Source organism: Cucurbita moschata, unplaced genomic scaffold, assembly GCF_002738365.1.
Source record: "Cucurbita moschata cultivar Rifu unplaced genomic scaffold, Cmos_1.0 Cmo_Scf00162, whole genome shotgun sequence".
NCBI lineage: Eukaryota > Viridiplantae > Streptophyta > Magnoliopsida > Cucurbitales > Cucurbitaceae > Cucurbita > Cucurbita moschata.
Window position 1 is genome coordinate 13,627 of NW_019268678.1, and position 12,711 is coordinate 26,337.

The 12,711-nt window shown below is 36.3% G+C and overlaps 1 long non-coding RNA gene across 1 annotated transcript; it reads right to left on the bottom strand.

Annotated features, from left to right (window-relative positions):
• Positions 1-5,998: 5,998 nt before the first annotated feature.
• LOC111440249 lies at positions 5,999-7,777 on the bottom strand. The gene is made up of 3 exons (XR_002709920.1): positions 7,730-7,777; positions 7,106-7,185; positions 5,999-6,021 (listed from the first exon to the last, which is right to left on the bottom strand). It is a non-coding gene; the product is annotated as an uncharacterized LOC111440249 (long non-coding RNA).
• Positions 7,778-12,711: the final 4,934 nt, after the last annotated feature.

Below are 12,711 nucleotides of genomic sequence, written 5' to 3' on the forward strand. Positions count from 1 at the left end.
GCTGTAGATTGTCATAATTATTTATTTGATTTGGTTATTTGGATTAGATTTGATTCGGTTTGGTTATTTGGATTAGATTTGACTTATTTGAATGAGATTTGATTTGATTTGATTATTTGGATTAGATTTTGTAACTCAAAAAAAGGGATGCATCCAAAGATTCAAAACAAGCTCAACGATATCAAACACAAAAAAGCTTAGGAAGATTTTGCGATCAATATGGATGCAAAGAGATAGAGGCTCCGTCAACCTCCAGAAGAAAGAAGGTTAGGACGCATCCAAAGCCTTATAATTCGTACAGGCTTAGAGAAAAGTATCGAAATAAACCCGTGCAATCTCAAAAGCCAACATATTCAAGGAGAAAGTATACTCCTACAAAAACCCATAGAGGAAAGAAAAAGCAAACTTGCTTCAAAGGAAAGATCAATGAGTTATATATAGATCAAGAGCTGAAAAATCAACTACTGCGACTGGCTCTAACCGACTCAGAACAATCAAGCGAGGGAGAAATCCTCGAACTCCAAGAAGAATCTGATACATATTCTAGCATAGAATATGAATCAGAACAAAAAGGAAAGAGGACGTGCAAGGGATGCATAAACGTCCTTACAAAGGATCAAGAGATTCTACTTAAGGTGGTAGAAAAAGTTCAAGATTCGAAAATTCAACAGAAAATTGCTCAACGACTCAGAGATACCATAACAATCTCTAAGTCACCTGAAAGGGAAGAAAGAAATCCTATATGCTTTCAAAACCGAGAGAACTCACTACTCAAGACCTACAAAGAGAGATTAATAATCTCAAACAAGAAGTACAGGCGTTAAGATCTTAAAACCAGGTCAGAATCCTATATGCTTCGCCAAGAAATTCTCAATTTTCAGGAAAGGCTGCCCGGAAGAAAGGAAACGGCGCAACCAAACCTGGACGAAGATGATTTTCTAAGTTCCTTCGTTGGAGAGCCATCACCACTTCTCAATATTAAAAATGGTACGCTCTCGTTACCTTAAAAATTTATGACTTCAAAATCACACTAAAGGCTCTCATAGATACTGGAGCTGATCAAAATTGCATTCAAGAAGGCCTAATACCTACTAAGTATTTTGAAAAAACTACTGAAGGCCTTAGAGGTGCAAATAACAACAGACTCAAAATTAATTACAAATTATCAAAAGTCCATGTTTGCAATGACGAAATTTGCTTTGTAAATTCCTTCCTTTTAATAAAGGACTTAGGACAATAACTAATCCTAGGCACTCCTTTCATTACTCAATTATACCCTTTTAAAATAACTGAGAAGGAGTTAGAGTCGAAAGCCTTAGGAAAGAACATAAAATTTAATTTCCTTACCCCCATAAATATTAGTGAAATAAATAACGATACAATTATTCAATCAATAAATGTATTAAATCATAAAGAAATTTCATTCAAAAGAATAGAAGAACAGCTTCAAAGTAAGACCGTTTAGTCTAAAATCAAAACATTACAAGCTCAAATAGAAAGAAAATTTGTTCAACTATCCCTAATGCCTTTTGGAATAGGAAGCAACACATAGTTAATCTTCCTTATGTCAAAAACTTCGAGGAGAAAAATATTCCTACGAAGGCCCGACCTATTCAAATGAATAAGGAATTAATAACATTCTGCAAAGCAGAAATCAATGATCTTTTGCAGAAGGGTCTTATTAGGCCGTCAAAGAGCCCTTGGTCATGTGCGGTTTTTTACGTCAACTACCAGGTAGAGAAGGATCGTCGAGTCCCGCGATTGGTAATAAACTACAAACCCTTAAATAAGGTTTTGGAATGGATTAGATATCCAATTCCAAATAAATCAGATTTAATGCAAAGAATTTCAAATGCTAACATATTTTCAAAATTTGATATGAAATCAGGATTTTGGCAGATCCAGATATCAGAAAAAGACAAATACAAAATGGCTTTCAATGTCCCTTTTGGACAATACGAATGGAACGTTATGTCATTTGGGCTAAAAAACGCTAAATCCGAATTTCAAAAAATTATGAATGACATTTTCAATCCTTTTCAAGACTTTTCAATTGTTTATATTGACGATTTTCTGATTTTCTCTCAAAACATCGATCAACATTTTAAAGATCTTCAAGCATTTTTGGCAATAATCAAAAGAAACGGTTTAGGTGTATCTAAACACAAAATAAAACTTTTTCGACAAAAATCCCTTTTCTTGGGTTTGAAATTTATTTGGGTCTAATTAAACCCATTCAAAGATCCATTGAGTTTCCCTCAAACTTTACGGATCAAATCACGATAAAACCCAACTACAAAGATTTTTGGGATGTCTCAATTATGTGTCTGATTTCCTTCAAAATATCAGACCCATTTTCAAACCACTTTTTGAAAGGCTAAAAAATAATCCCAAGCCCGGGACTGAAGAACACACCAAAACATTCCAAAAAATCAAATCCCTTGTCAAATCAATTCCGTATTTATCTCTAATAAACTCGATATCGGATATGGAGGAATCCTAAAACAGTCCCTTGACAAGAAAGAATCCATTGTTCGTTTTCATTTGGGAATATAGAATTCTACTAAAAAAAAATTACTCAACAATTAAGAAAGAAATACTTTCGATAGTAGTTTGTGTACAAAAATTCCAAAGTGATTTAATTAACAAAAGCTTTGTGATCAAAACGGATTCTAGGGCATCTAAATTTGTTTTAGAAAAAGATGTCAAGAGTCTTGTACCTAAACAAATTTTTGATAGATGGCAAGCCATTTTACCTTGCTTCGACTTCCAAATTTTGCCTAAAAAGGGGGTCGAAAACCCTTTGGCGGATTACCTTTCAAGAGAGTTCTTACTCTCCAATAAAAACTCTCCCTAGCCAATCTCCTTCTCCCAGTGATGACCGGAAAGAAAGCGATAGAAAAAAGGAAAAAAGACCATTTCTTCTTCAAACACACCTACTCCAAGGACATCCGATAGCTATGCAATTGATGTTGGTTTCACATTGGTGACCAGGTCTAGAGCAAAGCTTTCTAAAAAACAAGCAGAGGTTATCACTCCGACGAGGCCTTCTGCCTCTTCAACACGGTCATCTGCCGTTACTCCATCGAGACCTACAGTCTCTTCCACTTCAAAGGGACCTTCTGTCCCCTCAACCTACTCGGACGCGGTTGTTCCCGTTCAGTTTTCTCCAGTTCCTGAAATCAGGACCTATTTTCAAAAATTTGTGTCTATATCGGAAGCTCTGGTAGAACCAGAATACGATGACCCAAAAATCAGCGAAGTCGTCAAAAAAGCCTATCCATCGAGATTCTTTTATATCTCGGAAGACCTTCATAAGACCAGAAGGTTTTATGAATTCATTTTGGTAGACACAAAATCCGTCGAAATTACTCATATTCCGAGTCGCGATGATCCTTAAAAAATCGCGTACTCCAAGTTAAAAAATTTTAAAGTCATGAATCCGACGTACTAGAATCAAGATCCGTACACGGAAAAAACTTTTTCAAAACCATTTGTTCCACACTCCTACTCATACAGATACTATCAGATGGCATGGTTCAATGTCATTTGGTATCAAAATTATGAGCACTCATGGTTTATCCAATTTTGCCAGAATGCCCATAAAATTCATTACCCATTTTGGTTCATCATATAGTGGAAAATCTTTGGATCAGCCAAATATATATTTCGTGTTCCAATACAAGAATCCTTCAACTACTTTATTCAAAATATAACTAAAACCCCATTTCCATTAACCATGGGCTTTGCGTATACTTTTAAATTCCCTGGATTTTAACCTGGAATTTTCAAATAAAAGAAACGGAAGACCAAATAAAATAGGTCTTCAAAACTATCAAAATCAAATGGTGGGTTAAATATACTTATACCCACGCAGATATCAAAGCAGTAGAGGTATGGCTATCAGAGAATGGCCACCTTCAGGATTTATCCAAGAAGAGGACCTCTGAATTTCTTAATTCAAAGTCAAAGTTACTCGCTGCATTAGCCTAGACAACTTCGGAAGCTAATTTTCAAAAGCTTCTTCAAGAGGCTGCATCTGTCGGTTCGACATCCTCTCCTTCTATTATAGAAGAAGAAGAAGAGGAAGACACTATTTATGATCTCAATAATCCTTTTTTGGATTCTCGACTGCCTTTGTAAACATTTTCATCTCAAATGACTGAATAATCGTTAAATTATTTGTAAAAAAAAATAAAAAAAATAAAAAAAACCTTCAAAATTAATACTCGAAGTCGATAACTCATTGATCAGAGAGGATATTTTCGACGAATTATCTAGAAAATTTAATCTCCAAATCACGACGATTTTGGAATAAGAATCAAGCAAGGTTGAGCTATGAATCGTAAGTTATAAGTGTTTAGATTTTGGGTCTCCTATTCTAGTATTTCTTCCAAATTCAAGAACAGTTCTCCACCATTTCCCTTCAAATTTGTTCCTACAGTTTCTCAACAAGATTACCCAAAAGTTCAATTAAGGATTAGAGTGTTGAAAGTGGCTAGAAACCATTCCTCCAATTCAATCGGTCATTGAAGAGTTTCAAGGGAAATTTGAAAATCCAATCCGAGGATATATGATAATTCATCAAGCAAGGACGATCCCAATAAGTATCTGCACCTCCAATAAATGTTTCCCTAGAAGACCACAAAGAGAAATAACCTCGGAGCCCAATGAAAGAAAATCAGTTTCAGGCTTAAATTGGGGGGTAAGTGTCGAATTCCTATCTAATGTTCCTTTTTCTTCAAATTGAGGATTCATTTAGTTTACGAGGAAGAAGTTGAGTAACTTTGGTGAAGAAATTGAGAGGTGAAGCGTCATAGAACAAGCTACCCAAGAGATCGATTTTCTGGTGTTTCGGGTAACTTGCAGATTGAGGACGATTCTCTAAAATAAGGACACACACTCAATGTCATTCCTATAAAACAATTCCTTTAGTTTTGGGACGAACTATGGAAGAGAATATCTTAGGCTAGGTTCCACGAAAAGGTATGAAATCAATCCCTAACTCTTTCTTACAACACCATATTTAAGTTTCTTGAAGAAATTGAGGGGAGAAACAATGTGAATGGTGCTATGGAGCTTGAGTTTCAGACAACGGTGCAAAGGATGCACGCGTCTTCTTCTTTAACAGAGGAAGAAGACGATGACGTGACTAGTTAGTTGAATTGGCCCTATCACCCAAAAAATCCGACCTTCCCATGATTTTTTATTTTTTATTTTATTTTTTACCTGCTTCTAGACTAGTTCTTATGGATATTTTATGGTTTCAAAAACTAGACACAATCAGAGGTCTTGGAGATCGTATCGCATAGAACACATCAAACCCTAGATTAAAGTATTAGAACAGGATTGAGTTGTTCACTGACTACAGTGATTCATAGGTCTCCTATGGGGACAAGAACAAAGGCCTTTGGTACAAAACATTGAACCAAAAGGGGTTATCCAAAAAAAACAAAGAAAAAAAGCATTAGAACATAGGTCTTTGGTACAAAACATTGAACCAAAAGGGTTATCCAAAAAAAACAAAGAAAAAAAAAAACATAGGTCCCTTCAGTATGTATCCACATGTTGCAATTGTCGCACTGGTGGTTGACGATGTGGTTTCATCTAGTTATACTTTCACTTTTGTCCTGCTACGATTGTCGATGTTGTTTGCCCTCGAAGTTCTCGGACTTTTGCTTCCTCAATAGCCTTAGTTGCTGTCTGGACACTTGTCACAGCCGAAAATTTGAATCTCGAAATCAAGGGCTGGACCAATAGACTATGCAATGAAAACATGTAAAAGCAAATGGACTAGACGAAATTACAAAGAAAAACTTCAGCAATTATGTAGAAAGTTTGAAATAAAAAACAAAGTGTTCGAGTAGCATATGAGTTCAATGAAAAGTATGTAAATGGTTTACAAAACAATGCATGACAAATCTAAACAAAAGTATGCACAGACTCCTAGACGCCCGGGACACTCCTCTGTGGCATTAAGATTCAGCATGCATTCCGGCCTCGAACCATGGTATCACTCACCTGAAAAAAAAAAAGAGTAGAACGGAATTAGTATAAAAATACTCAATAAGCAGCCTACTTGTAGGCTCTTTTCGCATCCTTATCTTCGTAGGTAACCACGGTCTTTCTCGGGTTTCTAAGGATCGTATGGCTGGATCTGAATACGTGACTCTCTCTGAACATCATTCGTGGAGATTAGCTGATGACCCTCACACGGGACCATACATCTACTAAACGGGGTGCGACCCCTTGTGTGCCGGTCAGCTACTGAGTCATCCTATGTGGCTCCACGTCCCCTGCTCAGGGATGAGTTTCTACGGCCCAAGAGTCCTATTCAGAAGACCCCTTAGCTATCACCACTAGGTCTGGGCACCTGCCACACTTCCCTATTCGGATCTGCTAAGCTCAATGATCACCGTACCGGAGCTCTATCTCGACGGTATGGTATCGGAGGAGAGAGGGAAGTGGAGGTTCTGATGATACTATCTACATTGCTCAACTCTAGTCGGCTACCTACTGTTACCGTGGTGACCTATTATTCTTTCTAGGGTGGATCTTGGTGGCTTAGACTTGATTCATGTATCTCTAGGATTCTCGTGTCTGGTCTCACAAACCTATCGGGTTTGGAATTCTAGGCTTTGGTTCCACCGGTAATCATTTCGAGGGTTTTATTGCACGGTATTCTAGAGGTTCCCCAATCTAGGGTCTCATCTAGCCTACTTAGTTACAAGCACCCTAATTTAAGCTCATAATTTCTTCCTATTCATCAAGAAAGTTAACACAAGCAATCGTCATGCATAAAAGTTAACACGCAGTAGTTCATGCAATATTAACAAACATGCTCAACAGGAAGATAACGTCCATCTTTACCCGAAGCGCAGATTTCACAAGTTTCCCATCCTCTTCATGCATACATACTTTATGTGAATCTCAATCAAACAGATTTAATAAACATTTCATATCTAGCTTTCCATAATCACCTCATATTCGCAGTTTCTATACTAATATGCTAGTCCGGCTCGCTAAATTCATGGGTGGTAGCATGCATGCTTGTTCCTAGCGGATCCTACAAATACTGCTCGTAGGAATCCAAATGGCTACTTACTTAGTTGACGCGTGCCTTTCCGAGTTCGAGTTTTCTTGACGGAATGGATTCAAACAATTCTGGAATTTCCTTGACAAATCCTAATTCACATAATAATAGGGTCAGCATCAAAATCGGGTAGGAAAACAAGCAAATAGAGACCAAATGAAAGAAAAACAGTGCCTCACGCGCCCCCATGCGCGTCACACGCACCCTGGAGGGTTTATACGCGCAATTCCTACTCGCGCGTGCCCACACACGGCTTCCCGAGTAGACACGGGTCAAAGGCACCAGGTTGGGCGGTTCGTGTGCGGCGCAGATTAGGCTGGTCGGATCTGCGTGCCTGACGCGTGTCCGCTGCCGAGTGAGGACGCGCCTCACTAGCCGGTGATCAACACGTGTCGATCACCAGTTCTACCGCGCTCCTCTGCACGCCGATCGATGTGTGGCGACGTCTCCACCCTCTCTCCTGTGTTTCTTTTTCAATTTTCCAAGCCTCTTTCACATTTTGATCTATTTTCTTCCAATTTTTTTATCTTCCAATCCGTAATCCGATTCAACAGATTTTCTTCACGAACCTTGTATTTCTCATATTCCAGATCTTAATGTTTGAGTTCGAATTCGGAGAAAAATACGAGTTCTTACCGAAAATCACGTTTTCTTGAAACTCCGATTCGAACGCCAATCTTGGCCGCCTTCACTCTGAAACTTAACCAGATAACGCTGTTGAGGGTAATAGTTCAAGGATCAACACAAAACATTGCTAATACACGAAAATCTTGATGACTTCTCAATCTAGACCCTCGTGGACTAACCTAAAGTTCTTGGACGTTTTAACGAAATAGGAAGATACGATTCGTGAGAGCACCTTGCCTCGGACTATTGACGGTTTAGATTGAGGACTCGGATCTCCAGCGTCAGTTCTGATCCGATCTCCCCCTCCTTCCTCAAAAACCCTAATCTTCCTTCCCTCTTCTTTCTTCTCTTTCTCTCCCCTCTTCTTTCTCTTTTCCAAATTATGACTCAACCAAATCTGACCCCTCAAGTAATAAGGTCAAAATGACTAGTTTGCCCCTATTGTGACCTAGTTATTTTATTTATTTTTTCTTTTTAAAAAACTCGGGCGCTACAGACACTAGCATAGGTGGTAAGGGCTATGACCTCAATTGTACTATAGATATTCTCGTCTAATGTTAGGACAAACTTCTGAGCCAACTTCATCTCTGTGTCAACCAGTTGAGGGGTAAACTGCTTTAATCTTATAAATTCTCTCTTATAGGTAATGACAGTGCAACTATTCTGCGTCAAATGGGTTAATTCCTTCTATTTCGGAAGTTCGGTTGCGTCTGAGTAATATTCTTCCGCTAAAACCTCCCTAAACTAAGAGCAAGAAATTTAATCTCTATAGAGGATAAGGATCTTCCATGACCCAATATTTGAGCTTATCGGAAGTAAGGATTGCAACTTTGGTTGGCTCAACGAGTATAAAAAGGCAAAAAATTTATCCCAAAACAAAACATAAAGTATTTAAAATATAATATACATATATGTTTACATTATATCAAAAATAGAGTTCTAACTTAAGTAGTTTTAGGCACAAAATAAAGAAATGACACAAAATATATAAAACGAAATGACACAAAATATATAAAACAAAAAGGGTTGGGGATGACAAGTAAGGCTAGTCTATGGCACTTTGTAGTGTCCTCCATACTTAACTAACTCCTTATAGCAGAAAAATATGAAAAATGTGGATGAGTATAAAGACTAAATAAGTAGCCTATCAATAAATTCTTAATTGTGTCTTTTCAGTGTGTTAGGGTACTGTAATCTTTCTTATCATATTTTTATTCTTGTTCTTAAAACTTAGGCCAGGTTTTTTTCTTTGTCCGTTCCTTGGTTCTTTTTCTGTTCCTTAAGACAGTTTCCTAGAATTTAAGGTACAACCATGAACCTGATAATCCATATCCATTAATTCATGCATTGCAAGGAACTAAGTCGTCCAAGGCTTCTTGCATTCATGCATTAAACCTACATTCATGTGTTTTTTGCATTACAATTTGAAACCCACACTAAAAGCTTCTTATGTTTCAAATTGTGTAATCTAAACTTTACGTCTAAAAACCTATGTCTCAAACTTCTTAAGTTTCAAGCAGCATAATTCAATACTTACACCGAAGGATTTATATGTTCCAAGCGACATAGTCTAAAACCTGCATCGAAGGCTTCTTATATTCTAAGCGATGAAATCTGAAAACCTACCTCCAAGGCGTCTTACTTTTAAGTGATGTAGTCTAATTCATGTTAGGACATAGTTATAGAATATAAAAACAAACCGTTTTTGCAATTAAACAAAAAAAAAAAAAAAAACATTACGTAAGAGATTTGAACTATTGTAAGGAAACCTCATGTACTTAGCAAGCACATGCCTTAACCACTTAGCCAAAGCAACAATCTTTGATGGATGATTGATGGCGGGAGTATGAACCAATTTTTTATGTTTTAATACCGTTTCAAAATAGTATATTTATTTGTAAACATTTTATAACATCCATGGACATGTATTGTACGTTTCAAATTCTTAATGTATATTTATATTTCTAATGTCTTGAATTACCTTTGACTCATCTATTTTAAAAAGAAATAATTTTATCACTGTTTTACCCTCAAGTCTATGTAGCAATTGGTGATTCAAAGTCTCAAAAAGTTGATCGTTACAAAATTAGAAAGTGAGGCTTCATTCTTCAAGTTCTGAAATCAACATTTATAAGAGAAGTACTTATCTACTTTTTCTTACTGGGGAATGAGTTAATTTTATCCCCCAAGACAATGTTTTTGTACCCTATTTGGTAAAATTCCCAAAATTGCACGTATATTAAAGACACTACAAAAGTCATTACCATCCAACAAATCAAAAGAGAAGCTCTCATAGTCAACAAAGCACAACTTACTCAGGGTTAAGATTGTGTCACATATGATCATATTGTGAAATATTAATATGCTCTAGCCTACCCTCCACAACTTACAAAGTAAGAAAGTAAGTTTCAAGAAATGTGAGACTTTCTATATTGTATTCAAATGGAGACTTTCTACAATTGATTGAATATTGCTACTAAACAATTAGTGCAAGCGTTGGCAAATGGAGTTATTTTATCAAAGACATACAATGAATCTTATGAGAATCTAGAAAGAATAGCATCTAACAATTCTCAATAGGCTGATGTGAGGAGTAATCCTTGAAACAACACCTGAGAAGTACTTGAAGTTGATGCTTTGACCTCTATCAATGATCAATTAGCTTTTGTTACTAAAAAATGCAATATTGGTTCAAAGCTCAATGACTAATGTAATATTCGAGACTGTTGCTATAATGAGTCAAACAAAAGCTAAATCTTGTGAATATTATGGAGAAGAACATTTTTATCAATGTTCGAGTAATCCGGCTTCAATTTGTTTTTTTTTTTTTTTTTTGGGTATCAAGTTAATTAAGGAACCAAGAAAAATAATCCCTTTTCAAATACCTAGAACACATGGTAGAAAAATCATCCAAACTTCTCATGGGAGAGACAAACCTCATACAATCAACAACTATCACCTATAGCAAATTACACTTACGATTTTGGATTACAAAATCAATTGGCATATGGTCCTCAACAAGGCAACACCCGAGAGAAAGGAACCAACCAAGCTCAACACATATCGGGAACATTGCTTTAGGGTCTGATAAAGGAATATATGGCAAAAAACGATATGATACAGAGTCAACAAGTATCCTTGCGAAATTTGAAAGTTCAAGTAGACCAATTAGCAAATAAGTTACAAAATAGACCTCTTGGGAAGCTATTAGCAGATACCGAAACGCAAAAAAGAAAGGAAAATGAGCAATGTCAAGAAATAGAATTGAACAGTAAGAAATACCCCATAAGATAGGTGAAATTAAGAAAATATGCAATATTCATCCTTAAAGACAGCTGACATACAGTAGAGAAAGTTGAAAAGTGCTAAACAAAAGATGCACAACAAAAATTATGCACAAATAGTGCAATCTTTTAAAAGGAAAACAACAATCGGCAATGAAAAAGAGGGCATAACACACATACCAAAACTTCATTTTCTACAAAGAATAAAAGGAAAGAAGGAGGAAGGCCACTTTAAGAAGTTCATGGATATATCTTTGGAAATTCATATAAACATACCATTAGTGAAGCTGTGAAACAAATGACAAATTATGTCAAATTCTTGAAGGATATTCTCACTAATCAAAGAATGTTTTAAAAATTGAAGGTGTTAGCGTTGAATGAAGAGTGTAGTACAATACTGAAAAATAAAATCAACTACACTATACATTTAGTGGGATCTTGTGTTTCAATATTACACTACACTCTTCATTTAGTGCCACCACCTTGAAGTCTTCAAACTTTCTTTTATTGATGAGCACATCCTTCAAGATTTTTACATAATTTGGCATTTGTTTCAAAGCTTCCACTAATGGTATGTTTATATGAATTTCGTTACGAATATCTATAAACTTATCAAAGTGGGCTTCCTCTTTCTTTCTTTTTATTATTTGTGGAAAATTTGGTGTTGGTGTGTATGTTCTGTTTTCTTGTCCATTGCTAACTACTGTTTGTATTTTAGGAGACTACACAGGTTCTGCATAATTTTTTATGTGCTCTTTCTCTACACCAGTTTCTACATAATTTTTGTTATACTCTTTCTATACAGCAACTTCTTGAGACTGACTATCAGCATGTTTTTTAATTTTTCATCCCCTACTTAGTATTTCTTTCCCACTTCTCAACTCTATTGTGTTGCATTGCTCTTTGCCTTCTTTTTTTTGTGTTTCGGCGTCTGTTGGTAGCTTCCCAAGAGGTCTATTTCATAACTCAGTTGCTAATTGACCTACTTGAATTTCCAAATTTTGCAATAATGCTTGCTAACATCACTTTTGGCCATATATTATTTTCTTAGGCTCTCAAGAGATGTTCTTGGTGTGTGTTAATCTTGACTTGTTCCTTTCCCTTAGGTGATGGCTTGTTGAGGATCATATGCCAATGGATTTTGTAATCCAAAACTTGGAGGTAATTTGCTTTAGGTAGCATTTGTTGGTTTTATAAGCATTGTTCATTCCATTAGAAATTTGGATGGTTTCTCCACACCGGATTATAAGTATTTGAGAAGGGATTATTTTTCTGGTTGCCTTGGCTAGCTTGATTCCCCACATAAAAATTTGAGGCCAGATTTATTGGACATTGATCAAAAGTGTGTTTGTCTCCACAATATATACAAGATTCAGGTGTTGTCTGGGTCATTGGTACAGCAGTTTGGACTGGTGCTTTGGTCACTAAGCCTTGTCACAACACTAGATTTTGTAGGATATTATTCATCGAAGCTAATTGAGCGTTGATGAAAGATAAAGCCTCAACTTCAAGTACTCCTCGGATCTTCTTCCCTGGATTGCTCCTCACATCAGCGCATTGACAATTATTGGATTTATTCTTTCTAGTATCTCATATGCTTCATTGCATGTCTTTGACAAAATAGCTCAATTGGCAGAACCATCCACCACTTGTTTAGTAGCAATATTCAATCCATTGTATAAAGTCTCCATTTGTATAAGATGAGGT